The 23,505-nt window shown below is 33.7% G+C and overlaps 1 protein-coding gene and 1 long non-coding RNA gene across 2 annotated transcripts in view; one reads left to right on the top strand and one right to left on the bottom strand.

The window, feature by feature from the left end:
- The window catches only part of LOC132720969 (titin-like), a gene marked incomplete at its 5' end in the record, with an annotated part of 58,143 nt that overhangs the window by 30,015 nt on the left and 4,623 nt on the right, over window positions 1–23,505 (top strand). The gene's annotated exons all lie outside the window — the stretch shown is intronic.
- LOC132720972 (uncharacterized) lies at window positions 4,205–5,471 on the bottom strand. The gene is made up of 3 exons (XR_009624408.1): window positions 5,351–5,471; window positions 4,770–4,868; window positions 4,205–4,286 (listed from the first exon to the last, which is right to left on the bottom strand). It is a non-coding gene; the product is annotated as an uncharacterized LOC132720972 (long non-coding RNA).

Raw genomic sequence — 23,505 nt, 5'->3', positions numbered from 1 at the left:
GGTGATCCCTATTGATTTTGAGGTCACTGGGTCAAAGGTCAAGGTCACATGGGTCTTGACTATAAAAAGCTTGTCCGCCCAATAACTTAAGAAACCTTTGACTCACAGTCTTCAAATTTTGCATAGAGGTTAATCATGATCAGTAGATGACCCCTATTGATTTTGAGGTCACTGGGTCAAAGGTCAGAGGGGCCTTGACTATAAAAAGCTTGTCTGGCCAATAACTAAAGATTACTTTGACTTACAGTCTTCATATTTGTCATGGAGATTAGTCATGCTTAGTAGATGACCTCTTTTTGATTTTGAGGTCACTGGGTCAAAGGTCAATGTCACAGGAACTTTGACATCAAAAAGTGTGTCCGCCCAATAACTTAAGAATGCTTTGAGCCACAGTCTTCATATTTTGAATGGAGGTAACGTATAGTGATTTTAAGGTCACTTGGTCAAAGGACAAGGTCACATGGACTTTGACTTCAAAAAGTTTGTCCGAATGGTTTAAAAATATTTCTTAATCTCCAGCATGAGATGATAGGCAGAGAAAGATAAATCAAACTTAAGTTGTTTTTTTAAATAAACACATAAATATACGCCTAAGCAGAAGATAGAGCTGTCCTAGATACCCATTCAGTTGAACTATTTTTGTAATTTTGATGTACAGTTATTTTAACGTTAGATAAGTTATACAGAAGTCAAATTGATTTTGTTTTTATTTCTTGTGTATGTGTTTGATTTTTATCTTTGGTCATAATACAATATTTCATTGATTTCCTGAGACAAATGTTTCTTTTCAATTTAATTAAGGTAACTTGACAATTCTTTTTTTTATTGAGACTATCCGATTATAAATATAATTTTCTCATGGTCAATCTCAATATTAACATATTTTTTGCAAAAGACCTTTGCTAGGAATACTATTACAAAAGTCTAAAAAAACATTATTTACAAATTGGAAAGAAACCAAAGCACTAAATGAACATGAATAATGTTCACCTCATAAGTTCCCCGGCAACTTGGGGTTAAACATTTATAAACTATTTCTTCCACACACGTGTCTTGGTTTTTCAGCTGAATAACATATCCATAGATTTCTTCACTGTGTGAGTTGATAGGCTCAGTCCATTTAATAGAGATGTTTCGACTGGTGACCTCTGTTGATTGGAATCCATCAGGAGGGTCAGATACTGAAAAATGTTTGCAAACATAAATGAGTAGCAATAAGTTAATAGTAAGTTGACTTAAACTTCAAAAAAATAGATTCCATTTTCAAACAAAAGAGCTACTACAAACTAAAACAAAACATGCCCGCAGACAGCACACTCCACATTTCTCAGAGCTGGATGGTTTATTAAAGCAACTTTCAGAGTATCTGCCCAAAGAAATGCATTTCAAATTTGTCAGTCAACAAGTACTCCAAGTTAAAAAAAAAATAATTGTACATGACTCCCTCTACCCCTAAGTGGTTGCGGCATAAAAACAACATCCAATTTTTCCAATGCTGACATTTTGAATTTTTCCAAATATTTAGAAAATCAATTTTATATCCAAAAGCATGCCTTAAAGGAAACAAAGATTGAATTCATGAAAAATGCTATGCCACCGTATTAATACAACACTAAATAGTAGGAACAGAAGTAGATCATTTTTATATTTCTATACAACGGATGAACAACATATAAACTTTGCCATAATGCAGTAATGTGTAATGAATTTGTGGGTTAAGTACAAATGCCATATGTATAATAAATGATTCACGATAAAAGTATTCTCACTTGATAAAAATTTAGACATTTACATAGTTGTATATAAAATTAAAAATACAGTTACACTCACAGTTACTTTTCACAAATACAGGTACAGTTATTTTTTATAAAAACTAACTTTTCCATTAAGCATTAATTTACATAAAACACATTTACAATTTAAAACCATCATTAGAGACAATGTTTAATATTTAAAATAATCTATACTATCTTTCTTTAAATGAAAAAAGGTATACATTGTTGGAATCAGAATGTCCTTATAATGTGCTCAAATTATTTCATAACTAGAACTGCCACTGTCATGGCGTGAATACCCCCGCATACCACTTTGTCAGAATCAACAGTGGCCATTTAGAGCTGCTCAAGGAAAACCTCCCTGCCAAATCTGAGATTACTAAGCCAGTGCATTGCTAAGTTATGTTTTCTACATGCTTCAAATGTAAAAATGTCAAAATCAATACACTGCTGACAGGCATTCTTAAGCAATTGAGGGGAAAAGCTTTTTTTAAGTCAAGGTCCCTGTGACCTTGACCTTTTACCCATTGACCTCAAAATCAATAGGGGTCACCTAATGGTCATTATCAACATCCATGCCAAATATGAAAACTGTGGGTCAAAGGAATCTTAAGTTATTGGGCGGACACACTTTTTGAAGTCAAAGTCCATGTGACCTTGTCCTTTGACCCAGTGACCTTAAAATCACTATACGTTACCTCCATGCAAAATATGAAGACTGTGGGTCAAAGCATTCTTAAGTTATTGGGCGGACAAACTTTTTGACGTCAAAGTCCCTCTGACCTTGACCTTTGACCCAGTGACCTCAAAATAAAAAAGAGGTCATCTACTAATCATGACTAATCTCCATGCCAAATATGAAGACTGTAAGTCAAAGGAATCTTAAGTTATTGGGCAGACAAGCTTTTTATAGTCAAGGCCCCTTTGACCTTGACCTTTGATCCACTGACCTCAAAATCAATAGGGGTCATCTACTGATCATGATTAACCTCTATGCAAAATATAAAGACTGTGAGTCAAAGGTTTCTTAAGTTATTGGGCGGACAAGCTTTTTATAGTCAAGACCCCTGTGACCTTGACCTTTGACACAGTGACCTCAAAAGCAATAGGTTTCTTGTTCATTATATATTTTCAACTTTATTTTCTAAAGTGTAAACTTTAAGAAAACTGACATATTTAATAAATGTATATATTCTCGGGATATTTCAAGTAAAAACTAATTTTAAAAAGTACAAAGCAATATGTCGAAGAGTAAGCACATTTGCCCTAAAAGTTAAATAACAATACCGGGGTATGAGCTTATTTTCAGTTTTGGTTAGAGGTTGATATTTAGAGGTAGTATTTTTACTAACGGCTTACTCACACTGGCCATAGCTTTCGCAGAAGCGGTGGGTTCATCGTAGCGGCGGTGGAGTATTCGCCGCAGAAGCGGAGGATACAATACGGCCGTTTGCTGTTGTCGGTAAGTATATGACTGAATTTTGTTTTACGTTTTAATGTATTACTGGAAACACTCAGTGAGACTTGAGCCAACAAATGTACTCTTTCAACCTATTACACGAACACGGTGTAATTCATTGCCGTTTATGCAAACACTTCTGTAGAGTTTGATGAGAGGACGCCACTTTTGCCTAATTTTGGTTAAAACACATACAAATGTAATACAACGGCATCACATCGAATGAATGATAATTATTATTGCATGTTTGTAAAATAAATGACAAAAAATGTTTTCGTCGTAGACGGCGGTGAATTCGATTACAACGCAGTTTGGTGGGCCCGATACCATTTTTGTATATTTTAAGAGTTTAATTTGACATAACGCACTTTTCAATTGAGTACGGTTTTTTTCTTACTTTGACATCTGAGAAACGTGTTTATTTGATGTTTAAAGCGATATCAATTATTATATATACGCTCGTACAAATATATGTCCGAGGTCCGCTTTCATTTTCCTTCCATTAAAAATTACTTCAGCCATAATTATTATAGAATAATCCACGTTCAACAATTTATTGCGGGTTATTACTAAGTGTCAAGTATTTTTGAATGTGAATGCACCATTCCAGTTGAAAAAGTAAATGTCTGACACATGTGATATTTTGGCTGGATTCATCACATTTATGGAATTCCCTGCACATCGCTAAATTTCCTTTCGGTGATGCATCGAGGTCAAATATTATGACTCTTAGTTTCCGCCGTTTCCTCTACGGTCCGGGTTGTCAAATGCATGATCCCTAACATGAACTTGGAAATACAAATATGATTAAGGGCACTATATATGTTCTTACTTTCCTGCGCTTTTCAACTGGAATGGTGCATTCACATTCAAACAGCTGTTCCCTAATTAGGATCAACATTGACCAAAGTGTGTCCTACATCCAATAAAAGATTAAAAATACATGATTGAATTTGAGCAAGTATACTTTATAATGATTTACTTCCTGCAGGGACAATCTGTGTTTCTGTGTATTTTTCTCCAGTCATGTTTTGATCATTTACTGCTTTAACCTGGAACGTACAAAATTGTTATCACATTCCTTCTGTCAACTATCAAGTAAATTTCACACTGATATTCAAGCTATCACCATTTATAATTCAAAAATGTAACATCCTTCTTACATATGATGAACAAATGATAAATTACACAGGTAAAATGAGCGAGAGAAGTCATTTGAATACATTTCTAAAAATACCGACAAAGACTCCAATAAAAGTTTCTCAGGTAAAAAATTTTTCCTTTTCAAACTACAATTGTAACTTTTGTCACTGAAAAAAAATGTTGGAACATTAAGGTTTCATATTGATTTAGCTCGCATTCATAAAATCGGCAAAACAATGTGAATTCGAAAGACCAAAAATATATATGAAAGCAATGGAAAATGGGAGAAACCGGTTACAAAAGCCATACATTTATGTATTTGAAAGTTTTAAGTATTTTGGACGAGTAAGAAATCATGTGAACAAGACATCAAACATGAGACGGTCACAAACCTCAAATGTATATGACTCTTCTGGAATAACATTGACGAACGTTTCATAATAATACAGTTGAGAAAGTTGGTGATCAAATATTTTTACATCTCTATTTTCCTGAAAATAAGGGAAGGAGTACCAGTCAGTTTATCAGTATATGCTTAAAACTATGTATTGTCAACGTTACAAAATTCCTACAGTTTTATTACTGTTTCGATATAAAAGGTTTAAAACCTTATCTGAAATAACTTGCAGCAGTATCTAAATTTGGAATTGACAAATGTACTGTAACGTTTATGAGGTAGTCATATGATATTAATATAAACAAGGCTAACGTTGGTTTGAAATGGCATGCAACAAGTTATGTATATTAAAGATTAAAGACATAACACTTCTGACAATCTGAACATTACAATTATATTTTTCATTACATATTAATTATTTGTACTGAAATTATCAGTTCATTGCGTATTAAAATGTTTTAAGGAAAAAGAAATTATTTCAACAAAGAAGAAAAAATGTATAACTGTATGCCGAACATAAAATTTTCCTTTTGTGTTTTCTTCAGTTAGCTATGGAAAATGTTCATGAAAACTAACAAGTTTTTGGTCTTGAAAATACAAAAAGCTTTATGATTTTATCACACTATTCTGTAGCAATATGTCTTGGGCTTGCCTGCTTATCTTCATCCTTGTATAATTTCCACCAGGACTGGTTGTGAGAACAAAATTTGAAACTTTTCCTGGTGCTGAAATATATGCATATATATCATACTTTTATTTCTTTAACATTTACATTTACTTTGTATGCCATAACAAAAGAAGACTCCCATATCAAGGTTAATTTGTCATGAGCTAAATTGAATAACACAAATCTGTATTATTATAAATATTGCTAAAAATATATGTGTTAATTTGTATTTTAGAACCTTTGTAACGTAGCATGTACATTTTAAGACATTAAGTGAACATTAAACGCTACGATAAGAAAACTTCCATTCTAAGTTTTAAAGTGTAACTATAACAAGAAATACTTACTTACTGATTGCATATATACTCAATCTAAAAGACTGAACATTACACAAAACAATTAACACATATTTAAAGGGTGAACATTACACGATATAATAAGAATGAGTAAATACAAAAATTTCAACGGAGAACATTACAATAAATAAACAGAATACTGACTTTCACAATCACGAAGAGTGGAATTACTTATTTACCATTAATCTTATAAATACATGAGCACCATACTTGAATCATACTATTGAACATATGTTTCAGAGTTAAATCGATTACCTATATAAATGCACAGTGCGTAAACTGAAGTAGTATTCCAGTTACCACACTGTCTGTCGGAGATTGAAATAGTTCATGCTCGTTGATTGGCTGGATTTTATCTGTGGTTTACTTATTATGAAGACAGAGAAAAGGATCATAATCAGATGCTCGAACATTGATTTTGTTTATTTATTTTGGGGTTTCATATTGTGACGACAGGGAAGTGTTGTTTTAATTACCTATAATACAAAAGAGAAAACCATCAAAACATTTGGCACTCTGATTTATACTAGGGGCAGGTCGATATATTTGGGATCAGAATTTTATATTCTGATATACCTCCTATAATTTCTATATTTTCCTACCGTATAAGTACTTTTTATGCCTGAACTTTATTTCTGCGGTTCATAACGACAATCGCAAAGACTAAGCAGTTTAGCTTTTTATTATGGAACGTTCAGGGGATTAAGAATAAACTAGACGATCCAGATTTTTTGAATTTCGTTAAATCATATGATATACTATTGTTGACTGAAACATGGAACTCCAAAACAGCAAACATTGATATTGATGGATATTACTCTTTTGTTTGTGCGAGACCAAAAACAAACCGTAGAGCGAAGCGTTTTAGTGGAGGAGTTATAATATACTATAAGGAAGAGTATCGAAATAAAATTGATCCAATAAGCTTAAATTCAAACGGTATTGTTTGGTTTAAATTAAAGAAAGAACATTTTGGGACATTTAATGACCTTTATTTTTGCACATGCTATATACCCCCTGAAGAATCTAATGTATATAAAAATGTTAGTTCTAACTTATATCAATTCGATTTTTTCGAACAGTTAAATACTGACATAGGGCACTATAGTTTTCTTGGTGACGTATTTTGACAGGTGACCTCAATTCAAGGACAGGTCAAAAACCCGACTTCGTGCAAGATATTAATCTTGACCGTTATATCGATTTACCCGTGAATAACCAGTCCGTAATTGATATTCCTGCACGCATTTCTCAAGATAATCATGTAAATGGATTTGGTAATCGTCTGATATCCCTTTGTAAAGAAAATGACATTATTATTGCAAATGGTCGCCTTGAGAGAGGTGAATTTACCTGTCATAATTTGAGTAGCAAAAAAAAATGCAGCTAGTGTTGTAGATTATCTCATAACGAGTTACACTAATTTTCCTTGTATATCGAGTATGAATGTGCATAGTTTTACTGAATTTTCCGATCACCGCCCAGTATCTTTTTCTATGAATATTGAAAATAACTTTTTCTATATGACTGATATTTTTACGTATGATAAAATTGTATGGGAAAATACAGACCAAGAACAGTTGCAAATTTTATTAGAGGAAAATAGATATACATTTGATGAGTTGTCACATAAACTGAACACAGGTGAAATTGATTTAAATGTATGTATAAATATATTTTCAAAGACAGTATATGATATATCTTTTAGGTTGAATGGTCGAACCTACACAAGTCAAAAAAGAAAACATATTAAAAAGAAGAAAGCCCCATGGTTTAATGAACAGTGTAAAAGTGCTAAGGCTATTTTTCAACGCAATAAGAGAATTTTTTATTTTGATAAAACTGAAATAAACAAAGTTAATTTTCTTAAAAGTAGGAGTGAGTATTCAATTATTAAACGGGCTGTTAAACGTTCATATTATATTAAAGAGAGGTCCAAATTAAATGATATGAGTAAGAAAAGTCCAAGGAAATTTTGGAAGTACATAAATAAGTTTAAAAATAGTAAAAAAATCTAAATCATCAGATGTGAGTACAAATGATTTCGTAGAACATTTTAAGAATATTTCTAATACAATGCAAAATGACTTTTCATTTGACGATGTACATGAAGTGAGGTATGAGGAGGTAAACATTGATGAGCTTGATCGTCCTTTTGATATTGAAGAGGTTACAAAAACAATTGCATCTATGAATAGGGGCAAAAGTTGCGATTATGACAGGAATGTAGCTTGATTTTTTCATCGATTCTAATAGTTTTATCTCCCCATACTTGTTTCTATTTTTAATAAAATTTATGATTCTGGTTTATACCCAGAAGCTTGGTGTAAGGGTATAATTGTACCAATTCACAAAAAAAGGCGATGTAACAAATCCTTCTAATTACCGAGGTATTACCCTTGTGAATGTTATAGGTAAAATATTTTCTTTATTGCTTAGAAATAGATTGAATAAATGGTGTGAGCAAAATCATGTATTAAATGAAACACAATTTCAGAGATAGTCATTCTACCGCTGACTGTATATTTTTCTTCATTCCATCATTCAAAAAGTGTTGACTAATAAATCGAAATTGTATTGTGCATTCATTGACTATGAAAAAGCGTTCGACACAGTTGTTAGAGATGCCTTATGGGTAAAGCTTTTAAAACAAGGTGTCAGCTGTAAAATGGTTAATATTGTTAAGTCTATATATGCAAATGTTAAATCTTGTGTACAAGTGTCTGCTATGAATTTTTCAGAGTTTTTTGACGTGGCTATAGGTTTAAAACAAGGGGAACCACTCTCGCCATTATTATTTATTCTTTTCGTTAATGACATTAAGGAAAATATTGATTTTAACCTATTAACTGAAAATGACCTAAATCAGTTAAATATGTATATGCTTCTTTTTGCTGATGATATTGCTTTATTCACAACTAACCCTGAATCTTTGCAAGCTCAGTTAGATGTTGTTAATAACTATTCTATAAAATGGGGCCTTAAAATAAATGTTAATAAAACAAAGATATGTATTTTTGAGAAAAGAAGACAAGTAAATAATTTTGTGTGGAAAATTAACGATGAAGAAATTGAGGTAGTAGATAATTTTACTTATCTTGGTGTAAATTTTACTTATACAGGAAACATGAAAAAGTCTGTTAAAGCTTTGTCAGATCAAGCTCTTAAAGCATATAATTCACTTTTGTCTCTTTTTGATAAAGTAAATTTTGATATAAAAATGAAGCTTGCACTTTTTGATTCTTTGGTTGTACCAATTATTCTCTATAGCTCTGAAGTATGGGGTATTTATGATTTTCCTGAAGTTGATAAAATACATATAAAATTTTGTAAACTTGTTTTGGGTGTTAAACAACAAACTCCTAATTTAGCTGTTCTTGGTGAACTGGGTTGGTACCCACTTTCTGTTATTTGTTAAGAAAGAGCTATTAAATATTGGTTAAAAATAATGAAAAATCAGGATTCACCTATGTATAGATTATATTTAGATCATAGCAATGGAAATAATGTGAATTGCTGGGCGTATAAGATTAAACAACTGATTGACAATTTAGGCTACAGTAATCTTCTAGTGAATTTTAGGCAAGATATAAATTATTTTCCTGCTATGAAACAACGTATTAGAGATCAGTTTATACAATCTTGGAATGAGACAACATTGAATATGTCTAAATTAGATTACTATAGAAAGTATAAAATATGTTTTGGTTATGAAAGATATCTGAGCATTATAAGAAACGATAAATTACAAAAATGTTTAACATGTTTCAGAATGTGTTCGCACAAGCTAGAAATTGAATTCGGAAGATTTAGTGGTTCACAAAGAGACGAGCGAATCTGTAAAATGTGTAATACAAAAATGATTGAATCAGAATATCACTTTTTATTAACTTGTCCTGCATATGTTGATTTGAGAGCTAAATATTTGGGTAATTGTTCATGGCCCAATGTACATAAATTTGTTAATATTATGTCTTGTAGTAGTAAATGTAAGCTGTATAAAACTGCAAAATACATATATGAGGCTTTCCAGTTAAGGAAGATATGTCTAGAAACGGAAGCTGCTTCTTAAACTTTGAAAATGTACACGTTTGTTTGTATGTTTATATGCTTATCTTGTAAACTATGTATGTTATATGTCTTGGCCATATTCGTCATTTGTATTTGTTAAATTGGCTAAAGGTATGTTAAATATGCCAATTTGCCAAATAAAAACTGAAAACTGAACTGAACTATATGTGTCGGAATATTACAACTACCGGTATTGTTTAATTACATTACCATGTATCGTTATCGTTTTTTTTTTGTAGTGATTAACAGTGTTGGTGCTCGGCCATTAAGTTCACGTTATTCCAAGGGAGTTTACAGATTCTTTTTTGGCAATTACAAAAGACTCAAGCCGCAATTACAACAAACTCATGCCGCGCGATCAACGTACGACAAAACGATGACCGCCCGGTGCCTTTGCATGAATCGTCCGGGTACCGGGCGATACCGTTCGCCAACTGGTGTCTATTCGGGCGCCAGGCGGGACTCGGGCGATGTCCGCTCGGTTGCCTTAAAATCGGTGTTTTGTATAAAAAGACAATCGTCCGTTCAAAAAAAATAAAAACAAAACACACAAACAAAAAAGCGTTGAAAGGGGCGCCGCCCGTCGATGGGGCGATCCCCGCCAGATGACTTTTTCAACTCACTGACCCCAACATTTTTCGCCCGGACGCCGTTAGAGTTAAAGTAGTACTTTAAATGTGACGGCGCCGGCCCGATGAACAACATTTTCTGCTGTTGCCGTCCGATTGTCACGATAGTCAGATGGACACCGACCGATACTACGATTTTTTTTTTAAAAAGTAGACACCGCCCGGGGCCGTTTGTCATTTGTGACTGAGGCATATATAATATTTTTTTTTAAAAACTAATGTAGTTTGACGGGTGTATTCTATTGCGTGCAGTTAAAAAACTGTTTATATTGTTTATCGTTGCAATTGAATACTTAAATTGTGTCAAGTTTTTACATGTTTTAATTTTCTCATTTTATAGTAATGTATTTCACGATATCATTATCGGACTTAAAAAAAAACTAATTAAATTATAAATAAATGATAAAAATGACCCATGTTTGTTAGTGTCATTAAAACCTGCAATAAACATACTCTTTTGTATATATCTTGTGTCTATGAGCGATTTGTCATTGTTTCTTTCACACTTCATATTTATATACATACAGTATTAAAATTGTTGTCATTGCATTTTTTGTTAAATAACGTTTATATACTGATACATGATAATTACGATGAAACACGTTATATGTCATCTGCATTAAAAAAATGATCCTACATTATTTAGAAAATTTGTTGCCGAAAAATGAAGTGAGTAAATATTGCTTAGACACTGCTTTTTGCTTAGTATTTCAATGCCTGCAACAGCATCACAAACATTCACACAATGTTGTTGAGTATCTGTTCGTCATCTGCATTTTCACTTTGCAACGCAGTGCAATATAAGGACACAGGCCTTTCATGTCAATGAAAATTTTATTTAGATTTTTTCAAGTACTTTCAAAGATGAAATTCAAAGCAAGTCTCTTGAGATAATATCTACAAAAGGAGTAGCAAAGATAACAGAACGACGCAGAAATACCATGCTTTTTATAAAAATTATAATCTTCATTAACCAGAGAAGTTGTTTTTAAGAGATTTACCCATATAATGAGGGGACCATGTCTGTTCTTCAAGTTTGTGCCATAAAAAGTAAAAAGGGATAACCCTTTCTTCAGAATTTTGTTTTTAGAAGGACACAGTCGGGTGGCAAGGTTAGGTACACACAACTTAGAAATTTCAATATATCAGGTCTGCTATTAGTTATATGTGTAGAAAGGTAGGAAACCAAATATCAGCCATGCCTGTATTAAAAGTACAGACTACTGTATAAAAGTGAGACAATGCCTTGAGGAGAATTAGTAGCTTTCTGGTAATTTACAGAATGACAATAGTGTTAAATTAAGTATGTGAAAGGAAATACTAAGATGGCTTATTGCATTTTATGCTACAAATTTTGGTAAAACACTATCAGCATGAAAGATGGTTAACCAGTGGCTGCAATTGCTAAAGCCTCTGGAGAGATTTCATCTAATAAACCAGCTACTTTCAACCCCAGCAAAAGTGAACAGAGAGAACCTTAGAAACATCAAGTCACAGAATCTGAGCTGTTGTGTTGTTTTCAAGTAGCAGCTTCTAATTTTTCATTTAGATGATGTCATTGCCATGGCGGATATTTAGAAGATGTTTAAGTGAGAATATGCAAGGTAGTTTTCTGTGTCAAGAACAAAGGCACCATACATCATTTCAGATGCCATAAGACCATTTCACACCGAAGCAATTGTAAAGGAAGTGAAAGATGGAAATTTAGGGTATGTTCTTACGTTTGAAAAACTACTTCAACAAAACAATGAAGACAAATGGGCATACTGATAAGACTTTGAAGCAATATTAAGGGATAGGTGTTTGTAATATTTCTGAAAGATAATAAGTTTAGCCATGCAACAGCTGTTATTGTAACTGAAGCTATGGTTGAATTATGGAATGATTTATGAAGTATACATACCCATTAATTCTTTTTATACGTTTCTTATCTCATGAGCCAAATGCCAACAAATATATTTACAGAAAAGTTAATGGCAATACAGGTTTGCTTGACTTTGAACCTTGCTGGCCCCATACAGTGCACAATGGTTTAGAAAAGGTATCAACTGTTTTAAAGGTGATGCTAAAGATTTGACTTTTTGGCATGCATCAATTCATCAAAAAAGCAGCCAGTCAGAAGAAGAGAAGATTTTAAAGACCTTCAATTTGAGAATGACTTAAACGGGAACCTGATCTTTAGACCAAGTAGATGTTTGACATTGTTGCCGGCCATTTCAAGTGACAATTTAAAACATGGTGATGAACTTTACAGTAGCCTTCTACTTTGAAAGTCAAAGTTAATGGTTTCCTGTTTTACTCTAAACATTTTTGATAATGATAATTGTAAAATCAGTAAATATAAAGGTTTAAACAAGTGCCAGCAAATGAAACTGCTAGAAACTCCTATATGTAGCCTCAGATCTATAAAAAACTGTAACGAAAAATTTCCTATATTAGTCAATTTTTTTTTTGATAAGACCTGGTTGACAGCCTGTGGGGGCTACGTTCCGTCGTACACAAATTTGTAAAAGGGTGATCCCTTGAACTCATTAATTACTCGGTTTGATTAAGTCTGTACACGAGGGATAATAAAAAAATGCATCAACCCTCACGCCCGAGCACCGGCATGATTGTACTCAGTTTTCAACACTAACACGTGCTTTGGTCAATGATCCCGAAGGACCAGATATCCTCGTGTTTCGATGATCTCTCTATAACTTGTACATCTTGAATATATTTTTTGTATTTCTTTTTTTTTTGCAAATGTTAAAAAGCAACATAATGCATCATTAATATAAGTTGAAAATCAATGAATAAAAAAGTATGGTTACCAGCGGGAAGTGTCCTGTATTTCCCTGTTTTAAAAGATGTCTTTGAACACTTTGATGAAGTGGCTGTCACAAACACACTGTAGTACCAATACTCCTCAATATCACTATTTATGTAAATCTACAATAAACAAATGTTTCTAATGCAAATATCGAACAAATATTGAAATATTTCATTATTTCTTTAAAGCCCCTACCTAATGAAGTAAACGGTTACTACTTATCTACATAGGTTTAATGTGTAAATCAATTATAACTGACGTCTCAATTCAAGAAAGAATGATGACAAACGTCTTTTCCTTTGCATAATCTACTATGTTACATTGATCCGAGGAAAAATCCAGGTATCCGGTATGCTCGTATATCAGTTTTTGTCATTGAGTAGGCTCCTATCATAAGCAAGCTAAAGTTTAAATCGGTAAATTGGCCATCAAATATATGATATATTTAAACAATTATAAATCTTAGTGCCACAAATTACTACAAATATCAAAACTAAAACAGTCATTCTTTTCTCTCTAAGTTTGATAATGTTCCGGATTCCTTTCGTTCCGGACCACAAGTTCTGTACAAGTACGTGGTACAAGAAAAAACCGGATGAAAGAATTCTTTAGCATAAAAAGAAGGTTTTCCCGTTAGCAGAAAAGCAAACTGTTTGTTTTCAGAGCAATACTGTTAAAATATTGACATTTTGAAGTGTCATTTCGATTCCTGTCAACTATATAATGTTTTTGAAGAGGGATTTCAAAATATTAGTTCAACGGTAGTTTTTCTGTTATCTTCTGGAAGCAAGCTGCTTAAAATGAGGGAATATTTCAACGATTTTTATGATGCTTTTACGAACACGAGTGGCGTTTTAATTTACATTGTAGTTTCAATAGATATTGCTTTTAATTAAATGATAAACTAAATTCACAATGTTACATACTTGTTACTGTATACTCTTTAGACTGTCAGCTATCAATTTAATTGTGAAGTTTGTTTTGCCTGGTCTTGAATCATTTATATCCCAGGTCACTGTGGATGACGTTGTCTTAATTTCCTTAACTAAAACATTAAACTGTCTTTGTGGTGCTGGAAATAAATGTATGGCTAATAAAAGCAAACAAACAAACCTACTGCTCATGTCTGTGTACTGCGGTGGTTATAACTAATTATTGAAAACATGTTCAAAATTGATAGATTCCATAGATATCCATTGCAGTTAGTTAATTGACACATCGTTAGATATGTAATGATGTAAATAAAAAGTTTTACAGCTTTACGTTTTTTCCACAACCTTTTTAATATACAAACATATGTTTATGATTCTTCGATCGTAACTAAATGGTTAATTTACAAAAGGGATAAATTGATTAAAAAATTAATCACAATGCATATGACAGGCAGGACTCATCAATGCACAACTAAATACAATGTTTAAAGTGTCTGGCCATGGGTCAATACACTATGATTTAATGACTAGTTTTATGTTTTGTTTTTACAGTTCCAAAAGCCATTTACATGGAACAATCTGTTACGGGTATCAAGGTACATCCACATAGAAAATGTGGATGTCCTTTGTCAATTCAGTTTGACTTAGTTTTACGTTAATGTATGCCTTGCATTACAGTCCAATGTGACTTTGTCTTTAACCTTTTGTCCTGAACATGAGTGTGGCAGATAGAACTGAACAATATTTTCCACATATTTAGTTTTATGTTTGTAGTGATGTTAATGATTATTTATGAAAACTAAACATCAAAATTACACCGCAAAATGGATTATGAAATAGCTCTGCTATTTTGCCGGATTCTATAACGATATTGACAAGTGTTTTTTTCTTATAATATAATATAAGTTTAAATAATAGATGTGCCAAAGAAATCAAAGTTCGTGAAAATGTAGACACAGGTCCAACATCAGAGATATTTATACGTATTATATATCATCCTAACAAATTGTCGTTTGGTAACGTTATTGGTCTTACACATCTCTTACATCGAATCATGAATTTTCGTAAGAAAAAGCGTAATCAACATTTATATATCATAGGGTTCTTAATATTTGTGTTTTATTCTTTTTCAAATTTCGGCCAATTATTTCTATGTAACATGCAGTTCGATAAACGAATATGTCTTTATTTAATAATATCGGACATGGAAAGCAACATATTTCCAAATATTGTTAATTATTCATCAGTTTCAACGTTATTAATGAACACTACGAATCTCACTCGTGCAAAACAAAGGAAAAAAAGCACACCAAGTACTGTCCTCACTCATAATTTAATAAAAAGGGCTGTGTTCAATGCCAATAATGTCTTAATTAGATATGTATAGCTAAGCTGCTAGTTTGTTTTACTTGATGTACTGTACAATGTTTCTTAGGTCTATCCAATTAGTTAATACAGATGAGAAGGTTAACATGTAGACCTGTCTAATATGTAATAAACTTTCCACGATTTGTTTATTATAGCTTGTTTGCCTCTTTTTAAAGTTCAATGCAGCTACTATTTACTATTGTTAACCAACATGTTCACAATTGAATGCAAGGAATTCGGAACTTTATCAAACTTAGAGAGAAAAGAATGACTGTTTTAGTTTTGATATTTGTAGTAATTTGTGGCACTAAGATTTATAATTGTTTAAATATATCATATATTTGATGGCCAATTTACCGATTTAAACTTTAGCTTGAAATATGATATTATATTATGATATTAATACTAGACTTTACATAAATAGTGATATTGAGGAGTAATGGTACTACAGTGTGTTTGTGACAGCCACTACATCAAAGGGTTCAAAGACATCTTTTAAAACAGGGAAATACAGGACACTTCCCGCTGGTAACCATACTTTTTTATTCATTGATTTTAAACCTTTTATTATATCAATGATGTATTATGATGGTTTTTTTTAATATTTGCACACAAAAAGTGAAATACAGTTAATATATTCGAGATGTACAAGTTATAGAGAGATCACCGAAACGCTAGGATATCTGGTTCTACGGGATCATTAACCATAGCACTTGTAAGTGTTAAAAATTGAGTACCTTTCAGGGTGAGAGATCATCCTTTTTCCTGGTTTTTGTACGAGGGAGCGTAGCCTGTCAACCAAAATATATGGAAATTTTTGTTACAGTTTTTGTATAGTTCTGAGGCAAAATATCTAGCACTGATTTAAAGAAATATTACCTTTACACTTAATGATTTTACAATAATCAATAAATGTCTAGCGTAAAACAGGAACCATTGTCCATTTCAAAGTAGAAGGGTGCTGTAAAATTCATCACCATCTTTTAAATTGCCACTGAATTGGCCGGCAACAATGTCAAACATCTGCTTGGTACCTGTCTAAAGATCAGGTTCCCGTCCCAAGTCATTCTCAAAATGAAGGTCTTTAAAAATCTTCTCTTCTGATTGGCTGCTGCTTGAAGAATTGATGCATGCCAATAAGTCATATCTTCCGACAGTTAAAACATTTTCAAACAATTGTGCACTGTATGAAGATAATAAGGTTCAAAGTCAAGCAGACCTGAGTTGCCGTTGACTTTCCTGTGAATGGATTTGTTTGCATTCAGCTCAGATGATGAAACGTATGGATTTTTGGCATTCAGTTCAGATGATAAACGTATAAACATCATGGGTAGGTATACTTCAAAATCATTGCCTAATTCAATCAGAGCTTCACTTACGCTATCAGCTAAATTTATAAACTTTCAGAAATACTGCATACACCTGCCCCTCAATATTGTCCCAAAATCTGATCACATGATTTAGATGAAAAATCAGAAGCTGCTACTTTTAAACACCACAACAGCTCAAATTCTGTGATTTGATGTTTCAAAGGTTCTCTCTGTTCACCTTTGGTGGAGTTGACAGTAGCTGGCTAATTAGATGAAATTTCTCCAGAGGCTTTATCAATGGCAGCCATTAGTAAAGCATCTTTCATGCTGAGCACTTTTTAAGAAGTGGTTTACCAAAATGTGTATCTGACATCTGTTTGTATTTTTCAAATTTACTACGCTGTTTTATCTGAATGAAACCACTATTGCTCAAAGAAAATAGTTTGCAGCATAACGTACAATAAAATACCTCATTATTTCATTTTACATACTTACACTATTGAAACAATTTAACACTTTTGAACTAAATTACCAGAAAACTACTTCGATTCACTCCTATTTGTTTTTCCTCAATGCATTGTCTCACTTTTATAAAGTAGTCACAGGCATGGCTGATATTTGGTTTCCTACCTTTCTACACATATAACTAATAGCAGACCTGATATATTGAAATTTTTAGTTATGTGTACCTTACCTTGCCAACCGCCTGTGTCCTTCTAAAAGCAAAATTCTGAAGAATAGCACAAACTGGAAGAGCAGACATGGTCCCTTCATTATATGGGTAAATCTCTTAGAAAAACTTCTCGACAACTGATAATTTGGTAAATGAAGATTACGAGTTTGATAAAACTTAACTTTACATTTCAGACATGGTATTTCTGCATCATTCTGTTATCTACTCCTTTTGTGAATATTATCTCTAGAAATTTGCTTTGAATTTCATCTTTGAAAGTACTTGGAAAAAAATTGATTTACATAAAAGGCATCGTGTGTCCTTATGTTGCACTGCGTTGCAAAGTGACCATGCAGACGACGAACTGATAGATACTCATTCAGTATTCTGTGAAGCTCTGTGATCCTGTTGCAGGCATAGAAATACTGAGCCAAAAGCAGTATCAAACGATATTTACTTACTTCAATTTTCGGCAACAAATTTACCAAATAATGTAAAATATTTTTAAATGCAGACGACAGATAATGTGTTTGGTCGTAAAAGTCATGTCTCAGTACATAAACGTTAATTAACAAAATAAGACATACAATGACAACAATTTAAACAAGAGGGCCATGATGGCCCTAGATCGCTTACCTGACTTATCAAACTCATCCAAACAATTACCTAGACAAGCATTCTGACCAAGTCTCATGACAGGTGAGTCAAAAATGTGACCACTACAGTGTTAACAAGGATTATCCATATTTGAGCAGTGCGACCTAGTTTTTTACCCAGGTGACACATATTCAAACTTGACCTAGAAATCATCAAAACAAACTTTCAGACCAATTTCCAGGATACTTGGATCAAAACAGTAGCAACTAGAGTGTTAACAAGATTTTTCTATTTTTAGCTCCGGTGACCTAGTTTCACATGCGATTTCGAACTCATCCAAGCAATTACCTAGACAAGCATCCTGACCAAGTTTGATGAAAATTGAGAGTCGAAAATATGACCACTAGAATGTTAACAAGGTTTTTCCATATTTGGGCGGTGTGACCCATGTTCGATCTTGACTTAGAAATCATCAAAACAAACTTTCAGACCAATTAACAGAATATTTGGATCACAACAGTAGCCACTAGAGTGTTAACAAGATTTTTCTATTTTTAGCTCCTGTGACCAAGTTTTTCATCCGAGATGTCCCATGTTTAATTTATTCCCAGCAATGACCTAGACAAGTTTCCTGACCAAGTTTGATGACAACTGAGTCAAAATTGTGACCATTAGAGTGTTAACAAGGTTTTTCTATTTTTAGCTCCTGTGACCTAGTTTTTCATCCGAGATGACCCATGTTCGAACTCATCTGAGTTATCACCTAGACAAGCATCTTGATCAAGTTTGATGATGATTGATGCAAAAATGTGTTCGCTAGAGTGTTAACAAGGTTTTTCTATTTTTAGCTCCGGTGACCTACTTTTTCATCCGAGACGACCCATGTTCAAACTCATCCGAGTTATCACCTAGACAAACATCTTGATCAAGTTTGATGATGACTGATGCAAAAATGTGACCGCTAGAGTGTTAACAAGGTTTTTCTATTTTTAGCTCCGGTGACCTACTTTTTCATCCGAGATGACCCATGTTCGAACTCATCCGAGCTATCACCTAGACAAGCATCTTGACCAAGTTTGATGATGATTGATGCAAAAATGTGACCGCTAGAGTGTTAACAAGGTTTTTCTATTTTTAGCTCCGGTGACCTACTTTTTCATCCGAGATGACTCATGTTCGAACTCATCCAAGATATCAACTAGATAAGCATCCTGACCAAGTTTGATGATGATTGATGCAAAAATGTGACCGCTAGAGTGTTAACAAGGTTTTTCTATTTATAGCTCCGGTGACCTAGTTTTTCATCCGAGACGACCCATGTTCAAACTCATCCGAGTTATCACCTAGACAAACATCTTGACCAAGTTTGATGATGACTGATGCAAAATGTGACCGCTATAGTGTTAACAAGGTTTTTCTATTTTTAGCTCCGGTGACCTACTTTTTCATCCGAGATGACCCATGTTCGAACTCATCCGAGCTATCACCTAGACAATCATCTTGACCAAGTTTGATGATGATTGATGCAAAAATGTGACCGCTAGAGTGTTAACAAGGTTTTTCTATTTTTAGCTCCGGTGACCTACTTTTTCATCCGAGATGACTCATGTTCGAACTCATCCAAGCTATCAACTAGATAAGCATCCTGACCAAGTTTGATGATGATTGATGCAAAATGTGACCGCTAGAGTGTTAACAAGGTTTTTCTATTTTTAGCTCCGGTGACCTAGTTTTTCATCCGAGACGACCCATGTTCAAACTCATCCGAGTTATCACCTAGACAAACATCTTGACCAAGTTTGATGATGACTGGTGCAAAAATGTGACCGCTATAGTGTTAACAAGGTTTTTCTATTTTTAGCTCCGGTGACCTACTTTTTCATCCGAGATGACCCATGTTCGAACTCATCCGAGCTATCACCTAGACAAGCATCTTGACCAAGTTTGATGATGATTGATGCAAAAATGTGACCGCTAGAGTGTTAACAAGGTTTTTCTATTTTTAGCTCCGGTGACCTACTTTTTCATCCGAGATGGCTCATGTTCGAACTCATCCAAGCTATCAACTAGATAAGCATCCTGACCAAGTTTGATGATGATTGATGCAAAAATGTGACCGCTAGAGTGTTAACAAGGTTTTTCTATTTATAGCTCCGGTGACCTAGTTTTTCATCCGAGATGACCCATATTCGAACTCAACCGAGCTATTATCTAAACAAGCATCCTGACAAAGTTTGATGATGATTTGGTTAAAAATGTGACCACTAGAGTGTTCACAAGGTTTTTCTATTTTTAGCTCCTGTGACCTAGTTTTTCATCAGAGATGACCCATGTTCGAACTCATCCAAGCAATTGACTAGACAAGCATTCTGGCCAAGTTTGATGATGATTGGTTCAAAAATGTGACCACTAGAGTGTTCACAAGGTTTTTTTATTTATAGCTCCTGTGACCTACTTTTTCATCCGAGATGACCCATGTTCAAACTCATCCGAGCTATCACCTAGACAAACATCCTGATCAAGTTTGATGATGATTGGGTCAAAAATGTGACCTCTAGTGTGTTCACAAGGTTTTTCTATTTTTAGCTCTTGTGACCTAGTTTTTCATCAGAGATGAGCCATGTTCGATCTCATCCGAGCTTTCAACTAGATAAGCATCCTGACCAAGTTTGATGATGATTGAGGCAAAAATGCGACCGCTAGAGTGTTCACAAGCAATTGTGGACGGACGACGGACATTCACCGATCCTAAAAGCTCACCCTGAGCAAGCTCAGGTGAGCTAAAAATATATGTATATAAATATCAAGTGTGAAAAAATGATAAAATCGCACATAGACACAAGATTGTATTAATACAAAAGAGAATCGTTGATAATCGTGAAATACATTATTTCAAAATGAGAAACACAGCTGTATAAACAATTGTATAACGCTGACTGAATTAAAGTATTTAATTGCAAAGATAAACAATATAAACATTTTCTTTTACAGCATTCAATACAATACACGCGTCAAACTATGTAAGTTTTCTTGAAAACAATCTATACCTCAGTCACAAATGACAAACGGGAGCCGGACGGCGTCTATTTCTCCAAACAATCGGACGGCAGCAGCTGAAAATACTGTTCATCGGGCGGGCGCCGTAACATTTTAAGTAATACTTGAAGCTAACGGCGTACGGACGATAATGTTTAGGGTCAGTATGTTGAATGAAACATCTGGTCGGTTTCACCTGGTCGCCGGGCAGCGGCCCGGGGATGTTTCTTTTGTTTTTGATCGGACGATTGTTTTTGATACAAACACCAATTTTAAAGGCAACCGGGCAGACATCGCCGGAGCCCCGTCCAGCGCCAGAATAGACATCAGTTTGCAAACAGGTTTCGACTGGTACCCGGATGATTCATGCACAGGCACCGGGCTTACGTCGTTTTGTAAGGCGATGGCGCGGCAGTTTGTTGTAATTGCGGCTTACGTATTTTTTGTAGTTCCCTAAAATGTATCTGTGAATTCCTTAACATGGATTTAATGGTCGAGCAAGAACGTCTTCGCGTATTTTTATTAGGAAAAAGGCAAATAACAAATGTTGCATTATTTGCTTGGTCTTCATTGTGTCTCTATCAACTGCCTTCTTTGCTGGCATATTGACCACTGACTGAATTATTAAAGAATATAATAAAATGACAAGCCTTTACCGCCCGTCGCTGACGCGGCGACCGTCCGATCCATTTCTAAATCGCACAGACGCCGTCCGGACATCGGGCGGCAACCGCCCAGTCTTTGAAATAAAGTTCCGGCAGAAAAAAAGGACTTATATGGTAGGAAATATAGAACATATAAGAGGTATTTTAGAATAGAAGATTCCAAATATAGGATAAATAAACGAAAACAGGAATCAGTTGGCAGTCTGTTCCGAGTATGAATCAGATTACTAAGTAAATAAAACAACACTTCCCTGTCGTCATATGAAACCGAAGAATAATTTTTTTTAAAAATCAATGTGCAAGCATCCTATTATGATTTTTTTCTATCATAATCCTTTTCTCTGTCTGCATAATAAGAAAATCACAGATAAAATGTAGCCAATCAACGAGCATGATCTATTTCTATCTCCGGCAAACAGTGTGGTTACTGGAATACCTGTACTCCAGTTAACGCCCTGTGCATTTATAATGGTTTTCTAGTTTGGTGCTTGCTCATTTATGGTATTAATGTTAAATAGGTCATTTCACTTTTCATGTCAGTATTTTGTTTTTGGGGAGGCTATGCCGACCCAATGTTAATACCGTCCGTCAAACCTTACTGCCGCGGTAATCAGGTTAAAAAATAGTACCTTGATTTTTTCTAAGCTGACTCATCACTCATCACAGACATTTACAATATGAAAATATTTTCATTCTTTAATTTCATATCAGATAATAATTCTCTGAAAAATTCTTGATTTTTGTTTGTTATTTTTTTCAAAATCACTACTCCGTGACGTCATACTGCCGCGGTAATCAGGTTTAGGCATACGTACGTCTGTAATAAATAGTTCTGGTATGAAAACCCTTCTACATAATAACTTTATCAATAATTTTTTTTTAAAAAAGCATAAAAGAAAATTTATAAGTAAATGCTTTAATTAGGTGGCAAATATTCTTTATTATTTTTGATAACAATTTTCCAATTACTACGCAGCGACCAACTGTTTATGACGGGTCATTAATTAGAACGTTGCAACACAGTAGTCTCAATATCATGCATGTTCTTTTGTTGATATAAACCATTAATAGTCCTTAATATTTTTTATAGACAAATAATGGTAAATTGTCGCTTACATCAGAGACATGGATCGTGTTTGCGTGATAACTAAGGAAAACTAACTTATTAGTACACCCTAGGAGGCTGTACGCGGAAAACGCTCATAAACCACCATATCATTATAGCTGTAAAGTGAACAGTTAAATGACAGAAATATGTGGTCAAATATGTTTTAACAAGGAAACAATTATTTCAGAGAAAGACGCAAAGATCAGTCTTCAATCAAATGAATGATCCCGTATTGTGTAATTAGAAAGTTTATTCAATTCTAGGGCAACGAATCATAATTTGATAGTCCATGTGTAATAAAATTTAAATTTTCAATACAGATTATGAGATACATAAAAAATATTAAAGAATAAGAGGCTTAAAAAACAACAACAAAAAACAACAAAAAACGCATATATATACGAATGACTTACAGTTTAGCATCGGGAATTCATCAACATATCTTACGAAACTTTAATTTGAAAACGATATTTGCGGGGGCTGAAGTGATTAATGTTTATTTGAATA

This window comes from Ruditapes philippinarum, unplaced genomic scaffold (genome assembly GCF_026571515.1).
Source record: "Ruditapes philippinarum isolate M1 unplaced genomic scaffold, ASM2657151v2 ctg3514_1_1_1_1, whole genome shotgun sequence".
Taxonomy (NCBI): domain Eukaryota; kingdom Metazoa; phylum Mollusca; class Bivalvia; order Venerida; family Veneridae; genus Ruditapes; species Ruditapes philippinarum.
This window is presented reverse-complemented; position numbering and strand designations above follow the sequence as displayed.